The sequence below is a fragment of the Pseudophryne corroboree genome, chromosome 1 (assembly GCF_028390025.1).
Source record: "Pseudophryne corroboree isolate aPseCor3 chromosome 1, aPseCor3.hap2, whole genome shotgun sequence".
Taxonomy (NCBI): Eukaryota; Metazoa; Chordata; class Amphibia; order Anura; family Myobatrachidae; genus Pseudophryne; species Pseudophryne corroboree.
Window position 1 is genome coordinate 177987405 of NC_086444.1, and position 12708 is coordinate 178000112.

Sequence of the window (12708 nt, forward strand, 5' to 3'; positions counted from 1 at the left end):
CGGATATATTAAATAAAAGTTAACTTAACAACAACTGCACTGGTCACTGTGGTAAACTCTGTCTGCACAATCTCTCTCTCTCTCTCTCTCTTCTAATCTATTCTAATGGAGAGGACGCCAGCCACGTCCTCTCCCTATCAATCTCAATGCACGTGTGAAAATGGCGGCGACGCGCGGCTCCTTATATAGAATCCGAGTCTCGCGAGAATCCGACAGCGTCATGATGACGTTCGGGCGCGCTCGGGTTAACCGAGCAAGGCGGGAAGATCCGAGTCGCTCGGACCCGTGAAAAAAAAAGTGAAGTTCGTGCGGGTTCGGATTCAAAGAAACCGAACCCGCTCATCTCTAATATCAACACATATCCATCCTGCAACTCCAAGGTTATGTTAAGCACCCTGTCGAATTTCAAGCAGTTTTTACTCCATGTGTCAAACAAACATTAAGCACTGGGCTCAGCATATACTCATCATTTGGAAGAAATTGATAGCCACTGGTATGCTCCCAAACAGCCGTTTTTGGTAATAATCCTTCATCAGGTGAACAACCGGCTAAAGTACCATAGTGCCAAATGAGAAAAGGGTCTGCGTGCAGTGTAAACTATGTATCACCTGAGAGCATTATTTATACTCACACATCACCAATCACAACCGTCACCTGTTTCCCGCGCCGCTGTCCCGGATTCCGGTCCCGCTGCGCATCACACTGTGGGTAACTCACGCTGGTGGAACGCATGCTGCACACCACCAGACCGGAAGTTCCGGTCCGTGGAAAGCAAGGCGCGTGTCACCTAAGCGGAAGTCCCCGCTCCATGGAGCGCAGTCAGTATCCAAAACCCCGGGGAACAAGCGCTCGGTTCTAGGTTCCAGGTTGTTATGGTGAATACACAACAGATAAAAAACATACAAAAATATAATCAAAATAACTACAATCCACCTGTGGTCCGGGAACCAGTGGCATCAGATAACCGTTACTGATCTAATTAGTTCTACTATAAAGCCTTTTAACATTAGGGCCATAATAACAATATTATGAAGCCTACAATATCCCAGACCACTGGCGTATAACAAAAATGTACATATATGGAAATAGGAAACAGACATTGTATCAAGAGTAGCCTCAGTGTGCACCCAAGGTACAATAAGTGCACTCCATAATAACCATCCATGAATAGGATCCATCAGTTACCAGTATCCATATATCTAAATAAATGGAGCAAATGAGAACTCTTCATTAAGGCCATGTGGGGTCATGGCATCCAAACGGTAAATCCATCGGCATTCTTGTTGTAATAAGAGCCTATGCCTGTCCCCTCCCCGTCACAGGGGTGGTACATGATCAATGGGCATGTATGAAAACTCATTCAATTTATGTCCATAGTTGACAAAATGTCTCGCAACAGGTGGAGAGTACTCCCATCGATCTTCTGATACGCCTTTTTAATTGATGATTTATGTATAGCAATCCTCTCTCTAAGCATGCGGATCGTCTACCCTATATAAATTTTGTTACAGGGCAAAGAATCACATATGTCACAAATTTAGTATTGCAGGTCATACGATAACGCAAAGGGTACCGTGTCTTTTTGGTGGGGTGACAACAGGTTTTCTCATACGTCCTAGAGGATGCTGGGGTCCACGTCAGTACCATGGGGTATAGACGTTCCGCAGGAGCCATGGGCACTTTAAGACTTTTCAAGGGTGTGAACTGGCTCCTACCTCTATGCCCCTCCTCCAGACCTCAGTTTAGAAAATGTGCCCAGGCAGACTGGATGCACTGCAGGGGAGCTCTACTGAGTTTCTCTGAAAGACTTTATGTTAGGTTTTTTATTTTCAGGGAGGACTGCTGGCAACAGTCTCCCTGCTTCGTGGGACTTAGGGGGCAGAAGTAGGAACCAACTTCCTAAATAGTTCCATGGCTCTGCTTCTGGCTGACAGGACATTAGCTCCTGAATGGTACTAAACGCTAGCTGCGGTTATGTGCTTACTCCCACAGCCCGCCGTCACCCCCCTTGCAGATCCAGAAATCAGAAGACAGGTGAGAAGAAGATCTTCATGGTGACAGCTGAAAAGGTACCACGCAGCGGGCGGGAACGCTGCGCGCCATGCTACCCATCAAACACAGGCACAGCAGGGTGCAGGACGTGGGGCGCCCTGGGCAGCATGAGACCTAATATAACTTGCTAAAAAGGGGACATAAGTTGCGGAGGCACAGTTCTACCCCCGCCAGTATAAAAATTATTATTGTAATCTATGAGGGGAAATGCACCATTATGGGGGCGGGGCTCCCTCCTCAGAAAGCCAGCACACTGCTCAGCACCATTTTATCTCCTTGCAGACTGCAGAGAAGATCGCTGGTCCTCCTCCACTTCTGAAACAAGTATCAGGGTACAAAACGGGGGGGGGACAGTTGTAATTTGGTGCTATATTGTGTATTTAACATTATAAAAGTGCTACTGTTCTGTGGGCATTTTGTATTGCACAGAAATCTTATCACTGGCACTGGGTTGTGAACTGGCAAATCCTATCTATGTCCTTCTGACAGATTTTACTGTGTGTCTGTCCCCTATAAGTCCCGGAGTGTCTGTGGTGTGGTTGTGCACATGTGTGACATGTCTGAGGCAGGGAGCTCTTCCCCTGAGGGAGCCATTTTAGGGACACAGAGTGTGGTGGCGCTGCCGGCACACCAAGAGCCTGAATGGGTGAAAGAATTACATGATAGTGTGAATCAGTAAGAGATTGGATAAGTCTGAGTCTCATGCAGAAAACTGGAGAAAATCAGTGGAAGATGTGATTTTTCATAGCTCTGCCTTATCACTCACAGAGAATCTCTCTGGGTCACATAAGAGGCCATTTGCACAAATAGTACAAACTGATACCGACACGGGGGTATATTTACTATGCTCCCGATTTTGACCGATTTGGTGTTTTTTCTTCAAAGTGTCATCTCGGGAATTTACTAAACTCAAATCTCGGGAGTGATGAGGGCATTCGTATTTTTTGGGCGGCCCAAGTTCAGAAATACAAATGAATACACCATCGGTCAAACATGGCTGTTTAGGTATAGAATTCGGTCATTTACTATTCATTCGTATTTGTAATTTCCATCGTGAAAGTGCATTTGCGGTCGTAAAAATATACAATTCGTAAAAAAACACGAAAAAAATGTAGACCTGCTTTTGAGAAGCATGTTTACATGTGTTCCGACTTCATCATTAATCACACCTGCATTTTTGGCCCTTTAAAAGGTGGGCCAGCACATTTGTCAAATCAATCACTCTGAAATGGCTGCTGCCGTGTAGCAGTGAATTTGGTTTTGCTGTGGGATTCCTGAGACTGCTCCATGAGGCTACAAGAAACCAGGGCCAGGAAACTGAACATGGTCAGCAGGTTGTACAGGTGCTGCCGAGGCTGCGCATGCCTCGTTTTTTTAGGGGGCGTTTAAACTTAAACGCATTGGCCGATGACCAGGTCATACAGATGTTCCGGCTAAATAGGAACAACATTTTCCGTCTGTATGACCTAGTCAAACTGGACCTAGACCCTGAGACAGCACGCTCTCGCTCTGTCTCAGGCCTGCACAAACTCCTGGCTGTGTTGCACCTTATGGCTACTGGCAGCTTTTAGGCTGTGACAGGCGATGTAATAGGAATCTCACAGCCCACCTTTTTAAAATATTTAAATCAGGTGAGGCAAACCATACACACTCCTCTATGCCCCATTTTTGTATTGTGTAATGTGAATTTATACAGTATATTTGAACAAACTGCTTAAGACACTCACCTTATATTTTTGAATGTACACTCAGGTTTTGGATGCATTGGTACCCCACATAGATGCCTCTATCTGCTTCCCTACCCAGGAGTCTCAGTGGCATGCAGTCAGGGTAGCTTTCCATGAGCTTGCTGGCATGCCAAATGTGCTGGGTGCCATAGATTGCACACATGTTGAGCTGAGACCACCTAGCGGCAGGCAATATATTTATATAAATAGACATCTTGGCCAATCCACTAATGTCCAGGTGGTTTGTGATGCAAATCTCAAAATTATGAGTGTTTTTTGCGGGTTACCCTGGCGGCTGCCATGACTCCTTCATCCTCAGTCAGTCATCCCTCTTTGATAAATTTGAGGCTGGAGAAATGCCGGATGGCTGGCTGCTGGGTATATACCAAGTGTTTTTGTTAAATTTGGTGTTTACCTCAACCTGCACATTATGTTTGTGCATCAATATTTTTCAATGTTGCCAATCTCTGTTTTTCAGGTGATGGGGGGTTATGGCTGCTACTCTTGGCTTCTGACTCCATTGTCCGTCCCTGATTCCCCTGCTGAACACAATTACAATCATGCACATAAGTCTATGCGGAATGTGATAGAATGATGTTTTGGTGTACTGAAATCAAGGTCTCTGTGTCTGGATAAGTCTGCCGGGCTTTTGTTGTATAGTCCCTTAAAGGTGACTAGGATTGTGTTCTGCTGCTGTTTTCTTCATAACATGTGTTTGCAGCAACATCTGCCACATGATGATGATGATGATGAAGAAAACAGTCAGCAAGCAGAGGAGTTAGAAACATCTGGCGACACTGTGAGTACAGATATAGGGAGGCAGGTAAGGCAAGACCTGATTTTTGCACATTTTAGCGGTAAGTAAATTTGCCTGTGTGCTTTGTTTATGAACAATTAAGGCACACCAATGTATTTTCTGTAGTAATGTGTCTCTTGCTCCCTCTCGAGCTAGTCAGCTGAGTGTTGTTAATGTGCTTTATATCTGTTTATGTCTAACTGTTGGGTATCAGTTACTTAGCTATTTGTATATAGATTTTTGTTAGTAATTATGTGTTTAGAATGTTAAAAGTTTGTTTTTCCAATTCTAAGGTAATGTTTGCCACAATACTACATAATAAATTAGTATGCCCTAACAACCATTTTTTTAGCCTATTGTTTGTGTTTGTTTTGTGTAGACTTTCTTCTGAAGTTGTGTTTGAATATGTAACCTCATTACCACAACATAATGGACATTGAGTAATGTGTGCTAATTAGCCAAACATACATTGCCTAACAACAACTTTACAAAATTGATTGAACATAATTATGCCTGTGATGTGGTAAACCTTCATGTTAGTAATGATGCTAGAATAGTCCCAACACATGTGAGTGATAACTCAATGAATTATCCTGTTACACTGACAGTTATTTTCACATAACACATTGCACATCAATCATTTGTCACATTTATTACTGTACAACATGTGTTTTCTTTTCAAATAAGTCCTATTTTGTAGGCCTAGGATTGTGAACAATGTGTCTCCAGCTGCAGGGTTGGTTATTTCTTAGGCTGTTCTTTGGTGGCTGACGTGGGTTTGGTTTGGACAGTGGAGTGGGTTCGGCTTGATCTTCGAACTGGTGATGAAATTGGGGTCTGTGTAGGTGCGTTAGTCCCTGAGCTGGAACCTTGTTGGTGTTGTGCCAACAAATTAATATTTTGACTGAGGTTAGCCAGGGTTGCGGTAAGTTGTGTTGTGGCTGTAGTTTTGTTGTCTATGATGCGGGACATGGTTTCTGATATAATTTTATTATTTTGAATTAACTGAATGAGGGCTTGTTGATGGCAGTGTTGCTTATCCATTATGCGCTGAAAGGTAACAATAAGTTGGCTGCTATCTGCTCTCATCTGCTCCATTCTGTTTGCGACTCTGCATAGCTGGACATTGAGCCTGCTTGTGATTCTACACAGTCTCGGTAGATGATGAGGCAGACTGGCTAGGTATTGGGTGTGTGTGCGTAGGCAATCAATATTCTGTGCCTGTTGTTGGTTCCATGTTACCCAAAATGATGGGTCAGGTTGTTGCGGGGGGGTTGTTTGTCTCAGTTGTGGGTGTGGTGACATTTGGGGTGGCGGGGTACTTTCCTGAGGCGTGGTAGGTTGGTTAACGTCTATTGCTTGCAGATGGAGGGTGTATGTTTCCTGATGTTCAGATTCCTACTGGGCTTCCGGGGGCATGATGTCTGGTTCTGTATGGGGTTTAAGGGGACAACATTTGAGGATCTTTTTTTACTTATGTTGGTTTTATTATTTAACTTTCTAGACTTGTTTGTCATTTTTCAAAGGAAAATTAGGATGTTCACCAAGACTCGTATACACAATCAAAAAGGCCAATTATGTAGGTTTATCTGAAGAAAAATTTTACATCAAAACAAAAGTGGACACATGTTTGACAAAGCCCACACTTACGAAACAAACACACAGAGGTACAAAGTTTACCCCATGAAAAAAAGTGATTTGTCATCCGCCATATCGTACTTGCATTAAAATATCAAACAGTAAATGACAATATGAATTCTATCACCATTGTGAAAGGGTGTGGAATCTACCTGAAGCACAATTTTTTCCTATTCAATTAAATAATTACAACACAATACTACTGTAAGGCGCAAGAGAACACTCTAAATTTGCGCAACTTGTATAGTGGAGATTTGGTCCTTTTTATTTTGCAAGCCATGTGCTTGCTGCTGTGGATAAGTACTAGTATTTTATTTTACTTTTTTGCTGATGTGTATTTTGTGTGCAAAAACAGTGTGTAAGTATGTTATTTTTAATTTGTGTTTTGTGTTTACTCACCAGACAGCTGAGGGGAATGTGGTTCCGGTGATTGAGGACTCTCCAAAATGTGTTCTGGTGGCTGAGGCAACACAGTTGAAATACGACGTGGGGGTGGGCTTAATGCTGGTGTTGGAGCGACATCAGGACGACATCTCTTGGTAGGCCTGCTCGTGTGGCTGCCAGACCCCCTGTGAAGGACGTCTTTGTGGACTGTGATGCGATGTTGAAGTTCCTATGGATTAATGCAAACATTAGATTGTTTGGAAATTTTGTGGTGGGCACATTAACTGGTGTCAATTTTGCGTTACCTGTATCGCCAGCATCCACAGCTCTTGACAGTGTTGCTTGTGTTCTGGAAGTGGTGGCTTGCTTTCGTACTGTAAAAATGTTAAGTTGGTGTTTATGACCATTAATTACAGTGTGTACTTTTGTAAGCGGCAACATTTAGTGATGTGGCCATATGATTACCATTATGAGTACACTTTCTAGCAATAAATTATTAAAAAATGGGTTGCTTCATTGTTTGTGAAAAGGCTAATGAGGTTCCATTTCCAAAGACAAAAATATAGCCAAGTAGTCTAATTTTCCATGGCCAACAGCTGAATATACACCCTTGTATTACCATATATTTTTGAGTATTACATTAATCTGAAAATATGTCATTTAAATTTATAATACCAAAAAAATTGCAAAGTGAATATAAACTAAACATACAATACTTAGCCATCTACACTAACATATTGCCCACAAAGACAAGTAAAATACAACATACATTAAACAAATAAATAAACCACCAAAAATTACATTCTAAACAACACGTGACTCACACGTAACTAATGTCCCTTTACAAATAAAGCCATCTGTGCAAGAATTTACAAGTTACAAAATGGACCAAGCAAAAAAATACTATACACAAAACCATAACTACCTAACACCTCACTATACAAACACAAAATCATTAAAAAAACAAACACAAATAGCTAATCAATTTATAACATAAAAATATATTAACAATACAATAACATTTAAAAAATACTAATTAGGCACAAACACATATGCAGATATAACAAATTTAAAAAAAAAACTTCCGACACGTGTTCTCGGTCCTCTTCACCACACCCTCACTGTTTACTGCCGCTACTACCTTCCCCCACAGAACAGTTTTCCTGCGCGAAGGCACCTTGGCCGCATCACGCCCAAACAGCTGGCGATGATGGCGCATCAACTCATGCACCAAAGCCATATTTTCCGCATAGATAAATTTAACATTTCTGCCCATCTTGGTAGTGGTGCGTGGCTGCGGAGCAACACCACCATCACTGTCACTATCACTCGAGGTCACAGCAGCAACCTCACCCTCCTCCACCTCACTAACCTCCTCCTCCCCCTCACTCACCTCCTCCCCCTCACTCACCTCCTCCACCTCACTCACCTCCTCCACCTCACTCTCCTCCTCCTTCTCACTTACCTCTGACTGGGACATAATAATGACAAACAACAAATAAAAAAAAAAACAAAACACACAACACACCAACCACACACACACACACACACACACACACACACACACACACACACACTGACAATAGACTGCAACTAAAATGCACAAACGCTAAAAATGACACAAACTTTAAAGAGACTACACAACAATTATCACAAGACTACTTACACACACAATACAGCACTCAACAATCTCAAGAAAGCTCCAAAACCGACCAACAAATCACCAACTCCAAAACACCAACTTCCTCTCACCTCTCCACTAGCTTAACCCACGAGGTGTGACTGGTTGGGGGCGTTTTTATACTAGTGAGCACATACACTCCTCCATGACAAACACAACCAATCACGGACGAGTGACGAAAACGAAAGTTAGAAAATAACGCGGCCGGGAAGGGACAAAAAAACTGCCGTGAAAAATTAATTTACGAATCCGTAAAAATCCACCAAAATACGACCGCAAATATAAGATTCGGCCGCGTTCACATTAAAAAATATACGAATGACATCGACATCGAAAAATACGAAAACACAAAATACGAAAGCTTACAATGAGTCGTAAAAAAACAAAAAAGTTGCAAATTAACACTACCGATGTCAGTCGTGTTTAAACTTCAACCAAATTCTGAACATTACAAATCTTAGTAAATATACCCCACGGACTCTGATTCCTGTGTCGACACTAGTGAGTCCAGGGAAATAGATCCTAAATTGGCAAAAAAGCATTCAATACATGATTGTTGCTATAAAGGAGGTCTTAGAAGTTTCGGAAGCCCCTCCTTTACCTCAGGAGAAGGCTTATTTGTATAAGGAAAAGAAAATTAGTGTAACCTTCCCTCCTTCTCACGAGCTAAATACTCTCTTTGAGGGAATTTGGGCAAACCCTGAAAAGAAATTTCAAATTCCCAAAATAATTCAGGTTGCTTATCCTTTCCCGGCAAAGGACAGGAGAAGATGGGAGTCACCCCCCGTTCTAGACAGTGCCCTGTCACGTTTAACTAAAAAGGTGATTCTCCCTGCACCTGGGACGGCTTCACTAAAGGAGCCGGCAGACTGCAAGTTAGAGACTACGTTAAAATCTATTTATGTGGCCAATGGTACGCTACTCAGGCCCACCATTGCTTGTGCGTGGGTGAGTAGGGCTATCGAAAAATGGTCAGACAACTTGTCATCTGAAATTGACATGATAGATAGAGATGAGATACTCCTAACTTTAGGTCATATTAAAGACGCTGCTGCGTACATGTTAGAAGCCATGAAAGATATTGGCCTTTTGGGTTCAAAAGCCGCTACTATGGCAGTCTCAGCTCGGAGGGAGTTGTGGATGACGCAGATTCCAAAAGAAATATGGAGGCTCTCCCGTATAAAGGTGAGGCTTTGTTTGGAGATGGGCTGGATGCTTTGGTCCCTGCGGCTACCGCAGGTAAGTCGACATTCTTGCCTTATGCTCCTGCAACGACAAAGAAGACATATCACTCTCAGATGCAGTCCTTTCGGCCCAACAAGTACAAAAAGGGTAAAGGTTCACCTTCTTTGCAGGTAGAGGGAGGGGAAGAGGAAAAAAGTCCACAGCATCTCCAGGAACGCAGGAGCAGAATTCAACCCCTGCTTCTGCCAAGTCTGCAGCATGACGCTGGGGCTCTCGTGCGGGAGTCCGCTCGGGTGGGAGCACATCTGAAACTTTTCAGTCAGATCTGGGTTCAATCTGGCCTGGACCCATGGATCTTGCAAGTAGTGTCCCATGGATACAAACTGGACCTTACCAGCTTCTCTTCCAGACAGAGAAGTAGTAACAGCTGCAATTCAAAAATTATGTCAGGATCAGGTCATTGTCCTAGTACACTTGTCACAACAGGGAGAAGGGTTTTATTCAAGCCTCTTCGTAGTTCCGAATCCAGACAGCTCGGTCAGACCAATTTTAAACCTGAAATCTCTGAATCTCTACCTAAAAAGATTCAAGTTCAAGATGGAATCTCTGAGAGCAGTGATTTCCAGTCTGGAGGAAGGGGACTTCATGGTGTAAGTAGACATAAAAGATGCTTACTTGCATGTTCCCATTTATCCTCCTCATCAAGCTTATCCGAGATTCGCAGTACAGGATTGCCATTACCAGTTCCAGACATTGCCGTTTGGACTCTCCACGGCACCGAGGGTATTCACCAAGGTGATGGCAGAGATGATGGTCCTCCTTCTACAACAAGGAGTCAATATAGGGGGTAATTCTGAGTTGATCGCAGCAGGAACTTTGTTAGCAGTTGGGCAAAACCATGTGCACTGCAGGGGAGGCAGATATAACATGTGCAGAGAGAGTTAGATTTGGGTGGGTTATTTTGTTTCTGTGCAGGGTAAATACTGGCTGCTTTATTTTTACACTGCAATTTAGATTGCAGATTGAACACACCCCACCCAAATCTAACTCCCTCTGCACATGTTATATCTGCCTCCCCTGCAGTGCACATGGTTTTGCCCAACTGCTAACAAAGTTCCTGCTGCGATCAACTCAGAATGACCCCCATAATTCCTTACCTGGACGATCTCCTGATAAAAGCAAGATCCAGAGAACGGTTGGTACAGAGCATTGCACTCTCCCTGTCAGTACTCCAACAATACGGTTGGATCATGAATTTTCCGAAGTCGCAGTTGGAAACAACGACAAGATTGTCCTTTCTGGGGATGATACTGGACACAGGAGTACAGAGGGTATTTCTTCTGGTAGAAAAGGCTCTGGAAATCCAGAGAATGGTCAAACAGGTTTTGAAACCAACAAGAGTGTTGATCCTTCAATGCATTCAGTTGTTGGGAAAGATGGTAGCGGCCTACGAGGCCATACAGTTTGGCCGATTCCATGCCAGAGTATTCCAGTGGGACCTGTTGGACAAGTGGTCCGGATCCCATCTACACATGCACCAGAAGATAATCCTGTCATCCAAAGCCAGGATATCGCTCCTGTGGGGGCTGCACAGTTCTCACCTATTAGAGGGACGCAGGTTCGGGATTCAAGACTGGGTCCTAGTAACCACGGATGCAAGTCTCCAAGGATGGGGTCAGTCACACAGGGAAAAAGCTTCCAAGGAAAATGGTCAAGTCAGGAATCATGTCTTCACATAAACATTCTGGAATTGAGAGCCATTTTCAATGGCCTTCTACAAACAGGGCATCTTCTTCAAGATCAACCCGTGCAGATCCAGTTGGACAATGTAACAGCAGTCGCGTACATAAACCGTCAGGGTGGAACGAAAAGCAGAGCGGCAATGGCAGAGGTGACAAAGATCCTCCTCTGGGCAGAAAGACATGCAAGAGCTCTGTCGAAAATGTTCATTCTGGGAGTGGACAACTGGGAAGCAGACTTCCTCAGCAGACACGATCTCCATCCAGGAGAGTGGGGCCTCCACCAAGAAGTCTTTGCAGAGGTGACAGGTCTTTGGGGAGTTCCTCAAGTAGACATGATGGCATCTCGTCTCAACAAGAAGCTTCAGAGATATTGTTCCAGGTCGAGAGACCCTCAAGCAATAGCAGTGGATGCACTGGTGTCACAGTGGGTTTTTCGGTCGGTATATGTCTTCCCTCCACTTCCACTAATACCAAAAGTTCTCAAGCTCATAAGAAGAACAAGGTTTCGAGCGATCCTCATTGTCCCAGACTGGCCAAGGAGGGCGTGGCATCCAGATCTTCAGGAGTTGCTCGTAGAAGATCTTCGGCCACTTCCTCTTCGCGAGGACCTTCTGATGCAGGGGCCGTATGTGTATCAAGGCTTACCGCGACTATGTTTGACGGCATGACTGTTGAGCGCTGGATCCTAGCCCATAAGGGTATTCCCCATTCTTATTCAGGCCAGGAAAGGAGTAACATCTAGACATTATCACCGTATTTGGAGAAAATATGTGTCTTGGTGTGAATCCAAGAAGGCTTCTACGGAAGAGTTTCACTTGGGACGTTTTCTCCATTTTCTGCATGCAGGTGTGGATGCGGGCCTGAGACTGGGTTCAATCAAGGTCGAGATTTCGGCCTTATCGGTTTTCTTTCAAAAACAATTGGCTTCTCTTCCAGAAGTTCAGACGTTCGTGAAAGGGGTGCTGCACATCCAACCTCCATTTGTGCCTCCGGTGGCACCATGGGTCCTTAATGTGGTGTTGCAGTTCCTTCAATCGGATTGGTTTGAACCTCTACAAGAGATAGAGTTGAAGTTTCTCACTTGGAAAGTGGTCATGCTATTGGCCTTGGCTTCCGCAAGGAGGGTATCAGAGTTGGGGGCCTTGTCTCACAAGAGCCCTTACCTGATATTCCATGAAGATAGGGCAGAGTTGAGAACTCGCCAACAATTTCTTCCAAAGGTGGTTTTGTCTTTCCATTTAAACCAGACTATTGTGGTGCCAGTGGCTACTGACACCTTCGCTGCATTAAAGTCTCTTGATGTGGTTAGGGCTTTGAAAAGTTATGTCACAAGAACAGCTAGGATTTGGAAAACAGAGGCTCGGTTTATCCTGTATGCTCCCAACAAGATTGGGTGTCTTGCTTCTAAGCAGACCATTGCGAGCTGGATCAGAGGGACGATTCAGCACGCTCATTCCACGGCAGGATTGCCGATACTGAAGTCGGTAAATGCCCATTCTACTA

General features: G+C 43.9%; 1 long non-coding RNA gene across 1 annotated transcript in view; it reads left to right on the forward strand.

Annotated features, from left to right (window-relative positions):
- LOC135032870 (uncharacterized) overlaps positions 1-7003 on the forward strand; it is a 146116-nt gene extending 139113 nt beyond the window's left edge. The window contains exon 3 of the long non-coding RNA XR_010228753.1: positions 6616-7003. This is a non-coding gene — a long non-coding RNA (uncharacterized LOC135032870). The remainder of the gene's footprint in view (positions 1-6615) is intronic.
- The last annotated feature ends 5705 nt before the right edge of the window (positions 7004-12708 follow it).